The sequence below is a fragment of the Onychostoma macrolepis genome, chromosome 09 (assembly GCF_012432095.1).
Source record: "Onychostoma macrolepis isolate SWU-2019 chromosome 09, ASM1243209v1, whole genome shotgun sequence".
NCBI classification, from domain to species: domain Eukaryota; kingdom Metazoa; phylum Chordata; class Actinopteri; order Cypriniformes; family Cyprinidae; genus Onychostoma; species Onychostoma macrolepis.
Window position 1 is genome coordinate 36,192,747 of NC_081163.1, and position 13,828 is coordinate 36,206,574.

The following is a 13,828-nucleotide window of genomic DNA, read 5'->3' on the forward strand; positions in this document are numbered from 1 at the left end:
TCTGCATTTAAAGTCACACCAGAGGTGTTCAGCTGGGATTAGGACTTGGCTTTCTGCAGACCAGTCAAGTTCTTCCACACTTTTTATTTACATAATATATGTGTGTATACTGTGTATATTTATTATGTATATATAAATACACACACATGCATGTATATATTTCAGAAAAATATGTTATGTTTAAATATTAAATATATTTATATATAATATAAATTATATGAATATAAATATATACGTGTAAATATGTGTGCACGTGCACGCGCGTGTATACCGAGACCATAGCACGATTATTAATTTTAACATTAATTGTTCACTGAATAGTCAGTAGGACAGAACTGACGCTTTGACCACACACACAGCAGAGAGGCTGACAATGATTCATGATGACCTTATAATAGAATGTCCTTGCTGCATTTGAAAAAGGTTGGTTACTGTTTTGTCAGCAAAGAAATTCTTGTATGGTCTGTGCTCAAATTAAACCACCTGGTCTGTGCTTAAAAACACAAATAAAAATCAAACATAATTACATTCACATCCATTCATCAATATTTCCATTATGAAGCTGTCAAGAAGGACAAGTGCTGAAGTTTGGATTTTTCATAAAAATCTATAGTTATTTTTACAGGAAAACACAGAGTGAATAACACAGCAAGTGATGGCCGCACTACTTTTAAACTGCAAACAGCTCTTGAAAGTCAGAATGAGAATTATTAATTTGTGTCTGACAGTTTAATACTGTATGCTGCACTTGGCCACAAAACAGCATTAATTTTACTCCTAATAATTTATTGCATAACAACTACCATGAGATAACAGAGTGACCAAAGATGCTAGGAACTCCCATTCATTAGCACAAACACATTACTGTGTTCGCGTTCGATTGCTGAGAGAAGCTCGGACATGTTCTGTGAATTCAACCAGCGAATCCACATTATTCAGTGTTAAGTGCCAGTTGGAAATAAATAGGCCAAATCTGGAAGTGCAAGCTATTAGTTTAACACACTGTACCCCCTCCTATTATATCAGCAGACTGTGAATAAAAATTTCACTAGTTCATGTGAATGATTATTTAAAACTCTGTGGTTTTGCATAGTTACTGTATGACCCAAGATGAGAGACCACAATAGTGCACTGTGATTATTATTAAGATTATATGTTTTAAACATTTCTTCAAAATTTTGTGTTTAATTCAATGTGTTTATGTGTTAATTTACTACCAACTCAGTAAATTAGTACAAATTTTAGTAAATCCTACAAAAAGGGTTTTTAATGCTTACATAGCAAGCAATAAAAGCTACAAATAATGTTTACAGATCTTGCCCTGCAAACAGTGTAAATCAACTGCTATAAAAAAGGTTTACAAGACTAGTGATTCATGCACATGCATTCATTTACACGTACAGGAAGTTGCAGAAGAAGAGCACATTTACAGGAAAAATAGGAGGATTAAAAAAGAAAGAGGAAGAATCAGAGTTTACATGTGCACAGATAAGAGTGTAATGCAAATGTCTTTTGGAAAGCCCCGCTAGCTCCTTGAAGTAGCTTGTCACGGTGACGCCCCTGGATGTTCCTGGAGCTCCGTAGCTGATTAGTATCTTATCCTTCCCATCATCCCCTGAGAGGAACATCCCTAAAAGCTTCCATTCTTCTGGGAAGACTTTCCGATAGACGTTGCGGGAAAGAAATATATGATTCTTTGTCTGAACTTAATTCAATTGTGGTTCCATGGTAAATGTAATTTTCTTTTTACAAGCAGCAAGAAACAAGGATGGTATATGTAGGGTATGTTGGCAGGAAGCACAAGACATTTCTCTGTATTGGCAAATTTCTCTTTGAGTGAACCAACAAACAGACCAATCCTCAATTGTTTCAGCCCAAGATCCACAATGGTAACCCTCAAAACTGCAACATGACAGAACTCCTCTAAATTTCTACATACCAGATTATTAATTACTAATATTCGTTCTCATTCAGGAATGAGGAACAGGAAATGTCCTTCCCAGTTCAGTAATGCTACATTAGCACACATTTTCAGTTATTACCTTAAAGAGCCCCTATTATGCCCCTTTTTTCAAGATGTAATATAGATCTCAGGTGTCCCCAAAATGTGTCTATTTCAGCTCAAAATACCCCACAGATCATTTATTATATCATTTTGAAAATGCCTATTTTAAGTGGAACCAGAAACATGCTGTTTTCTGAGAGGACACACACAGAAAGCGGCTGTCACACTGCATGTGAGTACTAAACGAAGTTCTCTTTTATGTATTATTGCACTTAAACTGTCAAATACACCCAAGATTATGTTAAAACACAGAATGTGCTTCTTGGGACTCTTTAAGGCTAATTGCTAAAGCTATCATTGTCTGTGTCTGTTTTCACTGGCGCTGCCTTCATGAATGATCGTGAATAGGAATATGGTAGTAAAAAATTGCATATGAAAGCAATGTGAGTCGATCGCTTGAAGTTGTTGAGCTCATGATCAGAGGTGGGACTTATAAAGTTTGTGATAGCATGAGACCAGCTATGTTGTTATTTTTATCCAGCCGTGCTCAACGTCTGTGTAATTCATAAACGCAAATTTATTATGCACAGTATAATCAGATGACTGACTTTGTTTTCTGTAAAGATAACAGGCTTGTATTAATAGTGGAATGTTTATTTGCAAAGGCTAGCACTGCTAATGCTGGAGCAACAGCTCATTTGCATTTAAAGCAACATACTCAAAATCAGCGTGTTTTGGCTCATACCCTAAAAGTGGCCATTTTAACAAGCTATAAAAATTTATCTGTGGGGTATATTGAGCTAAAACTTCACATATACACTCTGGGGACATCTAAAGCTAAAGTCTGTCTGCACTGGACGCAATAAAGCGACCGTTGAAAATCATTTGAAATTTGTGTCAATATGTCATAATTAGAACGCGGCAGCAGTTTACTGTCAGGGATTTGTCGTGTCCCATCCAGTGTAGACAGCATCACTGATTATAATGAGTTCTAATGTATTTTGTCATTCTGTGCCGTGCCGCTCGCGTCCGGTGAAGACACAGTGTTATTACGATAAGGCAAGAAGTAGGACCAGTGTAAATATTGGATCAACTTTCCAGCGCTGGAGAGAACTCAAGGAGCGGGAAGGCCTGCGATTGGATGCCGAGGTTTCTTTGTTTCTTCTCAATAGGTGAGTAACATTGGTTTTGCTTTGTTTCACAAAACTGATCGTTGCCTGGGTTGCGTACGTATGTGTGGGTGGACCTAACAAAATAGGGGCAAGACCCTTTTGGGGTGTTTGTTTTGGTGATTTATTGGCTACATTGGCTATCAGAAATCACTTACCCCACCTTTAAGCAGAGCAGAAAGAAAAGAACATTCCTTATACTATCAAATTAGTTCCTGCGAGTTTAATTGAGAGAGTTTTGTTACCGAGCATGGAAATATCTCCCTCAGAGTCTGGATCCTGCCAGGTAGATAGAACAAGGGCATGTCGCCGCACTAACACTATGTATACTTGACTGAAACTTACAAACTACTTTCAGTTGTTGCTCCACACAGAGTTTTTGTTTTTGTGTGATTTTTTTTTTCCACTTTACCAGCAAGCTGTGTCTCAGGGGATGCCAGACTGTCTTTGCAAAAGATTTAAGACATTGGTGAGCAAAACAGGACGCATGAGTGTTTGGTGGCAAAATGAAGGAAATGCTTTCAAAATGTAGCTGGAAATAAAACGTGAGATTTTACTGGTAGAGAGGAGAATGCAAGAGGAAACAGAGAAGAAAGATAAGTGATAATGACCTGTGTTAATGTGAAGATGCAGGTGTGAAGAGGAGTGTGTGAAAGAGAGAAAGAGAGCTTTTTTTAGACTTTCTGTAAATATACTGTGGAGACAGCAGAACATTATGCAATAGGCCAGATTTTGCATATATTGCTGCTTTGTGCTCTTGAAATTTCAGTTACAAAGCACAAAGATGTCCATTCAGTCACAAGCATTTTGGATGTTTATTTTATTTAAACAAATAATATGTTAAAGCATCAAATATTGTGATAAACTGCGACCGATTTTGCAAATTATCTGTAAATTCTATTGCAGATATTCCTAGAGGAAATGAAGCAGATATGACAGAGAGGAGTGAAGTGATTTGGAGTGAAAAGAGAATAGAAATAAATATATGGGTGAAATCATAGGCAGAGAGAGAAAATGAAGGAAGTGAGGCAGTATGTGAGTGAAAAACTGAAAAGGGATCAAGGCCTTGAGAAAAGATGAGAGAGAATGAGCTTTGATTTCATGCTTGTGTGCATGTGCTGTCTTTGGAGATAGAGACGAACAGAGTGCAGTGCCAAGAGAGATAGGTGACTTTCTCTGAATACTACCTCCCTGCATCTCGGTATATCAGCATTTCTGTGTCTTTTTACGTTAAAAGATGTGAATTTACTTTGATTAAAGTTGAAAAGAGAACGTTTGTTTGTCACTAGGTTCATAAGCTTATTGAGGACTGGGTTAAACTCTATAATATGCCTACTATATCTGGAGAGAGATGTCTGTTAGCATTCCCACCATCTCAGTGACAGTTGCCACCCTGTTGCATGACCTGTGAAAAGAAAGAAAATGTTTGAATAGTTGTCAATGGATACAAATGCTTATGGTATCTGCAGAGGCTAATTGGACTATGATTATCAGCCTCGTTTAAACTGAGATCCTGTTATATAGATGCAAAGTTTCTCACAAAAACAAAACAAAACAAGATAATAAAGTCACAGAAACACTGAGGGACTCTCCTTTAGGAAGACCAAAAACCAAAGAACTACAAATTATGGAAGCCACCTTAGAAAAAACAAGAAAAAGGGAAAAATATGGGATCAAATTTGTTAAAAAAAGTCACATTGTTATATATGTAAGATTATAAAGTCACAAACAACACACAGTCGCAATGTGATATACTTTATAGTCACAATTACAAAAAATTAAGTTGTATTTGTGAGGTATAGCCACACTGTAGCAAATTCGCAATTGAGAGATATAAAATCACAAAATGAGTAACAGCCACAGTAGTGATATACAGTGTCACAATTATGAAAAAACAAAGTTGCAATTGTGAGACACGGTTAAATTGCAATAATGTCGAAATTGTGAGATATACAGTACAGTCATAAAACAAGAGACAGTCACAATTCTGATAAATGCAATTGCAACAAATATTTGTGAGTAGTCACGTTGTGAAATATAATGTCACATCATAATGTATAAAGTCACAAATGAGAAACAGTGTTGCAGTTGCAGAATATATAGTCACATTGCAAGTTGGAATTACAAGATATGTTCCACAACCATTCAACCTGTTCATGTGCTAAACAAGACTACTTAAACTACAGTGAAACTGAATTTTCACTGTAGTTCAGAAGTTCACAGAAATTAAACATTTCAGTTAAATTAGTTCACAAAAATCAAGCACTGACTTGAACGGCAATGTTGGTCAAGAAAAGAAGACCTTCTAATCTGCTCAAGCTCATAATATCTGGTAAAGTCAAGGCATCTTTTCCCCCACAAGAAAAGCAAGAACACAGCCTCAGAGGACAGTGTGACTGATGTGTGACTGAGGCTCTGTTGCAGTGTGAGTAAAGGATGAAGAATCCTGCCCGATGCCAAGCCGCAGGAGTCCAGCTATGATGGGCACTGGTTTTGATGGTTTCAGTGGAGCGTGTTTGATCTCTCCAACTGAAAGGATATTTTGCATTGCATTGGTTAAAACATTCAATTGGCTGGCTGAAGTTTGCTCAGACTTCCAGTCACAACAATTACCAAACCAAGCCATTGTTAGTCTGTGCGCAAACTCTTTACCATTATTGATGAAAATCGGGGACACAGATAAATTCTTTAAATATTCTCTAAATTATCAGCACCATGGGATGCAAATCTCTTACACAGAGAGGCTGTACTGAAAGATTCATCTCTGCTCTTTGCAGAAATGTGTTTATGTATACTAAGTGGAGAAGGTGGAATCCATCCACATCCTGAAATCGACACGCACCTCCTCTTGCTTCAAGGCATCATGTTTTTGCAGCCATAAAGCTTTATTCAAGCTTACGGCCCATGGTGAGATGTTTTTAGTCCCATTCACAACGTTCCATTAACTCGATACAGCTCATTACACTTCCTGATGCTTTAAAAGACAGCAGACTGGAGATGATATTAGAATGATGAAGCCTAATTGGACATAAGATGGGTAGCTGATAGGGCTTGGCAGTCTAGTTTAAGGTTGTAAAGACATAACATAAACATTCCAGTTGCAGTGGCTCTTACCCTCTTGACTTCAGGGCGCCCTTTTGTCCAAGACAATAGTTGAGGTCCCTCCTATCATTTGAAAGCGATCCACACGTTTTCTAATATGATAAAGAGAACACATTTCACTCTACCAAGCTTTTGGTGGGTCTCAAGCTTAATTATACTTCTCTAGGTGAGTCCTTGCATGAAAAAGTTAAGGAACCCCTGCCCTTCTCCTGCCAATTCTAATTTAAATGATTATAGACCACATCGCTTCCAGCATACAAACAGGCCCTAGAGTAACAGCTCCCACTAGCCTTTTACAATACGGCCTAATGCACAGGAGCCCTAACCTAATGCTCTTATAACAGCTCAGAGTCTTTCCTGAATCTTATGGCCCTCCAATCTCCACAGACAATCTCTACAGCCTTTAACCTCACAAATTATTCACAGGCATGCACTCTTCCATTCAAAGGCTTCAAAGAAAGACATAGGGTTTACATTAGCCCACCACTTAGAGACACCAAAAAGAAGCTATTAAAAATTCCAGAGTGCTGACCTCCTGAAAACGACAGTACAGAACAAAAATAATGGACCTTGCAACCTCTACATGACATCTACTGTATATTAAAATACTGTTTCTGGAAGCAACAGAGTGTCGACGTGTGACGCAGTGAATGATGCATCACAAAATCAGAGACACTTCCCTTGACACATGTTCAGCTTGAGATGGGTAACGTTGTAAAACGTGTTTTAAAAAGTATAAAATATGAATAGCTTCAAGGCAATTTTAAAAAGTGACAGTTATGATTTATTATCTTTGCTGAATGTAATGCTGTTCAGTTGCTGCAGGATCCAACAATATGTCAAAACTGTCTGACAGTAAGCCTCATTCTCATACGGTGTCCTTCTATTTGCAGGTGAAGTCTGATGAGATTGACTGTTGAGTTGCTAGTATTTTTAATAAACACATCAGTTAACATTGCTACATATTATGTTAACCCACACCCACTCATAATTAATACATGAAACCTCCTACTACAGAAAAATATACATATGTTACAAATATATATATATATATAACAACTAAAAAACAAGCTAACACTGACTGGCAATCTCACTTTATTAAACTTATTAATCTTTCTAAATCATAAATGTTTAATAGGTTAATCATCATGACAATACACAGGGCCATTTTATTGAGGTTCACTCCTGAGAGCATTGCTTTATTTGTTGGTAGTTTTGCCCCCTCCTCACCTTCTCTGGCCTTTAATATCTCTGGCCATAATAGCACGGGGCTAGAGGCAGACTGGAGTAAAAGCATGGTACTGAATTGTCTTTGAGGATGAAGTGTTGATTCTTTGTTCTCAGAGCACAGTGAATATCTGACACACGATCTGGGGTAGAATGAATGGCTCTCGTATGGGCTGTGAATTTGTCTATGCAAGCTCAAAGTGATATATATATATATAGGTCTATGCCATGTATACTATTTTATCTGACACTGCAAAGCTGCAGAGATTCAAAAAGAGACTCTTTAAGATGAAGTAATATGTGCCCCACTAGCATCACCAAACAGAATTGTTAAAATTATGACTATTTTCAAAGACTCCTGTTTAGCCCCGTCTCACACTTATGCCATTGGTTGTGATGCTTAAAAAAAATTGTATAGGCCTACATTTTTGGACATTTAAAATAGTACTTGCATGATATTCCAGTAAGTACCTTGAAATAATTGGTAAAAATATTTTTTGTTTAAAATTGTAAAAAATGTTTGTACCATGATATAAAACATCAAAGCATGGTTTTTAACACCTTTGTATAAAGGGCTTAAAGAAACTGCAAGAAATTGCACACTTCATGTTTAAATCTGAAGTGTGTAACAGAGTGCAACAGTTCATTTTCTCCACATGGGAACTTATTTTTAATGATTATGTCATTCATTATGTCACTATAGTTCCTTCTCTCATTAAAGTCATTAAACGGCTAGTTCACCCCAGAAATTAAAATGCTGTCATTAATTACTCACCCTCATGTCGTTCCAAACCCATAACACCTCCGTTTATCTTTGGAACACAAATTAAGATATTTTTGATGAAATCTGAGAGCTCTCAGACCCTGCATAGACAGCAACGCAACTGAAATGTTCCCAGTCCCAGAAACGTATTAAGGACATTGTTAAAATAGTGTCCATGTGACATCAGTGGCTCAACTTCAATTTTGCAAAACTACAACAATAACTTTTTGTGCGCAAAGAAAACAAAAATAACATATTTCATTCAACAATTCTTCTCCCCGAGTTACCGTCTTTCAACATTTTTGAGAGTACACAGAATATGACCAGAACGACATAAACAAAGCTTTTAAACGCCCTTATGTTGGTGTCGTATTTATGCTGCTAGAAGAGGCTATCATCTTGCAGTTAGTCAGCTTGCTCTAACAAAACAATTTGCCTGTCCTGTGAATCCTTGGTTTTTGGCACTAGAGTTTGTTTGTATTGATTTGGATTTGTTTACTTATGTACCTTTTAGCACTCTCAAAAAAAAAAAAAAAAAAACCTGTCACTGGGGTGGTGCCTTTTCAAAAGGTACACCTTTTTACCTTTTGACAAGCTGTTACACTCTGAAAGGTTTTTTGTTTTTTTATTGGAGAGAAGTTTCATCTACACTTTATCTCACAATAATGTGGAATTAATATCATGTTTGTAAGATTTACAGAATCTCAGACACATTGATCATCTGAGATACACTTTGATAAACTGTAAAGCTGATGCCATTTGTCTGGACCAGAGGAGGGCCGCAGTCTGAAAAGAAAAAGAACTCTTGCGAGAATCAACGTCTGAACACTGTCTGACAAACACTGTAAAGCTGATATAAAGCCACCCAGCTTTATATTAAGCTGATGTAAAGCTGCTTTGACACAATTTGCATTGTTAAAAGCGCTATACAAATAATAGTGACTTGACTTGACTAACAAGCCTCACAAACACACACACCCAACAGAGAGAGACAAAAGTTTCACACCTTACGAATGATTACACTATAACAATGCAACTGTTCATGTTTTGATGTCATTTGAAAGGTCTCTGTGTGTCTGGTAAAAGGTCTCATTCTCTTAAACAATAGGACAGACGGCCATCCAGATTAGAAAATACTGAAAACAGACTACTCCCAGTGTCTTTGATGCAAATGATCTTCTGTCCCAAAAGGTGATAACTCTACTTGATCAATGCAAATTCCAATTGTAAGTCCCTGTCTCCATTTCGGGGGATGTTTATCTTGGTCAGAGTACTTAATGAAATGCTGCAAGAAGATCAGGGCCTTCTGTAGCCGGAAACCTGCGCTCAGGTTAGTAACGGACTAAAACGCTCCGGCTAACACATTGGCATTTATTATGTATACTTAGACTGTAGAGGCTATTAAAGCAACAGTGTGTTGTTGACCAACCTAAATTCAGGTCAGCCTCGACCTCTGATTAATGTAATATTATTCTAACTAAGTGTAGGTGAGAAATCATGGCATGATTATATAAAATTACTTAGATGAAATTAAGTTGTTCAACTTGGTTCTATAGTAATGGTCATGACCTCTGGTTAGATATAGTCTTACCTTAATTAAGTGTGTACAGATCTATGGGGACTAAATAAAATTATTCTAGAATGAGCAAAGTATTACACGGGCCATCCAGAATATTAGTCAATCGCCTCGGTCTAATGAGCAAGACTGACGAGTTTGTGAGTATGAGATCTGTATACCGGCAGCTACGAGACTCAAAGTGAATGAAATTCAATACGATTAAAGAGTGAAATAGAATAATCAAATATCTGAATAAGAATAATTAGAAATGAACAAACAACCGATTGGCATTTCAGCCTTAAATTTAAGATCGTCAGATTAGAGTTAAAGAGAACTTAAATTAAAGAACTTTGCGCATTGAAAAGACCAAACATTGGACACCTTCCTTGGACCAATCGTGTGGACCTTACATGTTCTTGTGTAAAAGTATGTTATTTGTTGTTTTTCCTTCAATTACATTTTCAAGGCTGTTTTGAACCTCTAATAAGACTGAAGTCGTCTTAAAAGGTTTCTTTTTACAGGCACACATCAGACATGTGCTATTTTCTGAGACTGCTGGTCCAGTTCTATACAGCTGTGATTGAATCTGTCCTCTTGACCTCTGTGTTCGTCTGGTTTGGCTCTGCATCATCGCACTCTAAGAGGAAATAATTGGTTGCCAGCTCTCCTCACTCACAGACATAAGCATCTACAGCAAGACGAAAATGAAGGTGGGAAATATCATGGTCAACCCATCCTACCATAGCCATTTTCTTTTTCTCCGTCTCCCCTCACAGCAGAGAACAGTTATGCCCTGAAAACTAGGACAAATCGACACCTGCACAGCTTCTTTCTCCAGGCCAGAGCTCCTGCCAACACGGTCAGTTCCCTCAGCATTGCTTTGTAACCCAGCAAACCTTTTTATTCACATTACAACTTCCAGTCATTTTTCTTGAAGCGTCTTGTTAAACTTTTTGTTTTCTATGCAAAATAATTCACTTTGTGCCCTTAAGCCATACCATAATGCCACTGAATTATGATAGCATGACCAAGCGATATTGTGTTCTTAAAGAAATATAGCACAAGCTTACTTACCAAGCATAATATTTCACAAAAGTTAGCTTTTGAGCGATAAAACAACAGAAAAACTTTTCAAAATGATGAGTAAATTTTAATTTTGAATGGATTAAATAAGTAATAAATAAATGTAGACACGTTGGTGTTGTTAACTTGAGGGGGTAAATGACTTTCTACTTCCACTAAAGTTATCTTGGGACCAGTTAATGGTCAGACCAGACCTTGTAAAAAAAAATTGTTTCAAAAAGTTGTTTCAACTTAAAATAATTTGTTACCCCACTGACTTAATTTTTTTTAGTTTAGTCAACTTGAAATTTTAAGTTACTCAATGTTAATTTAAGGGACAACTCAGAATTTTTAGTTTAGTCAACTAAAATATTTAAGTCAGCGTGGTAACAAATTATTTTAAGTTGAAACAACTATTTTTTTTTTTTTTACAGTGTAGTTTAGATGCAGTATTACTGGATACTTTGTCTATTTAATGTAAAAGGTTCAAAACAAAGCCATGGGAGTATCAACTGTCGCATCTCCGATCAACACAGTAGTGTTTAGCTGATTTTGTTTTCGACTAAATGAGTGTCTTTTCAGTTGGTTGAGTGAATAATTCAATGATTCAATTGACTCAGACATATAAAAATAGTGACTTGTGACTACTGAAAAATCCCCAGCACTAATAACAGACTGACTGTCTATCTGGAGCAAACACAGACGGGCGAGTCCCAGTGCAGATTTGATTTGATTTTGATTTTCTACACCCTCGACTTTAGGTTCTCTCACACGTTCAGCAGCACTGAACCCACAACATCAACTCTTGAGGGGCGCCCACCCACACGCATAAAACGAAAGAAGCCAAAGCATCTAACCTCTGTGTTTGTGGCTTTTCAGAAAATTAAAAGAGATTAGAACACATTATGGCTTTACAAATTGTAAACAAGTGTTGACAACTGGTGGTCTTTGCATCCAGAAGCCCACACATTTTCCTCAGTTTGTGACTTGCCAGAAAACTGCAACAAGAAAAATTCTTCCCATCTTGCGTTTTCCTCAATCATCTGCCTCCTCTTTGTTTAGGCCTATTCCCTCAGAGCTCTTTCCCGAATTTTCTATATCACCTCCCACAACTCTAAATACATCTCCACTGACATTTTGATAAGTTCTTCTTCTCTCTCAGCTGAAATTGCACTTTCATAGATTGAAAATGGACATTCAGTCATCCATAAACTGTATGTATTTGTGTTGTGAGAAAGCCCCAGATGCGTTTTCACATGGCTAATGTCCATATCCTCCTAATGGCCTTTCTGATGGCTCGAATCTGATTTAAGAGCCATGTGCTTCATATTTATGGAGAGAGAAAAAGAAATACAGGGAAAGACATAGAGGCAAAGGGGAGTGAATGGTTTCTCCTTTTTTCTTATAGCCTACTTAAAAGTGCGTTCAGCAGTTCGGTGCTTATTTAAAAGGTTTATGAGCGATCATAATGGTGTCCAATCACATGAGATGACTGTATTCATAATAGTTTTCTGTAAAATGTGTTCTAATTATGTAGATGATGCGAGTAGTGATGTTTATTCTGAGTACAAGTCCACACTCTGGCAAAACCTGCTCATAAAAACACAGCCCAAAGGTGTTAATAAAGACACCTTTTACAGATCTATTTTTATGAAAGTGTAATCTATTAAGCGTAATCATTAACTAGAATGAAATGTGAAGAATCTGTAGCTAATTTCTATTCAGTTATTTGTAATGCTTAGGCAGGACTTTGTTAATTCGGCCAAAATCAGGGGCCGTATTCACAGCATTCACTTAAGATTCACTTAAGGCTAAAAGTTGTTGCTAACACAGACATTTTGGAGCATATTTCATCTAAGAGTAATTCAGTAGGACTTATTCAAAATAATCAGAAGCATGCATGTTACTGTAAATCATATTATATACACAATTTCTGACTTAACCCCAAAACTCTACACAATCCCCGAGCATATGACTTGATTTTGACTGAGTCTGTAAGCATAAGAAAACAAGATGCACAACGTAGTCAAAGCTAAGAAGACCCTTATATATGGCTTAAGGGTGCTGTAGAAAAACAATTCATACATCTCTGTAGTGTGAACTCAATAGAACACAGATCAATACGATGCACAACATACGGTTCGAAAGCAATTGAAAGTAAAAAATAGCTGTAGAGTAGCTATAGAAGAATGATGTTTGTTTGTAAGTTTTGTGATTTTATTTTATGTTTTATCAATTGTCAAGAGTATTAACAAACATACAGGCTCAGTACAGCTCCATGTGGGCGAGCAGTGCAAATTCAGAAACATGTTATTGTGTGTTTGATCATTGAAGCTCCTGATGGAGAGCTGGTGAAGTGCCAGGTGACCTCTCAGCACCTTACATTAAACATAACCTTTCTACAAACCTCATTAGCATCACCTTTAACAGGAGAGACTGTCGGCCTGCACAGCTGTTTACACATTGCTTTATACATTTAGTGCAAGCAAATTAGCTTCAGTGTGCGTAAAAATATCACAATGCTCATATTTGTGCAATGAATGAAAACACTGCCTTTGTATGCCATTTAAGTGAGGTATTTGGTTTAATGTTTTTTCTTTGTCCTTGTGAAATATCCATTATTTTCTTGGCAAGCTTAAGAGGGAATGAAATGTGTATGCCCAGGGAAATGTTGCTTTTCTTTTGTGTCTGTCGTTTACCACAGGGAACAACTTCTCTTTTAATCCACCTTTGTTGAAGACAGAAGGGATTGAGATGAATCAAATTGAAACTGACTCTGGCATAAATAAATGAAAGCTCATCTGGGTCTGGGTGCAACGCGGGCTGAAAGGAAAAAGACCTGATTATGTTTGCTCTTTCTGCTGTTTTAATAAACTGTCTGTCTGTTGTTAGAGGCTGTGAACTTAGAGAAGTGCATATAGGATACAGATCTATATGATTTG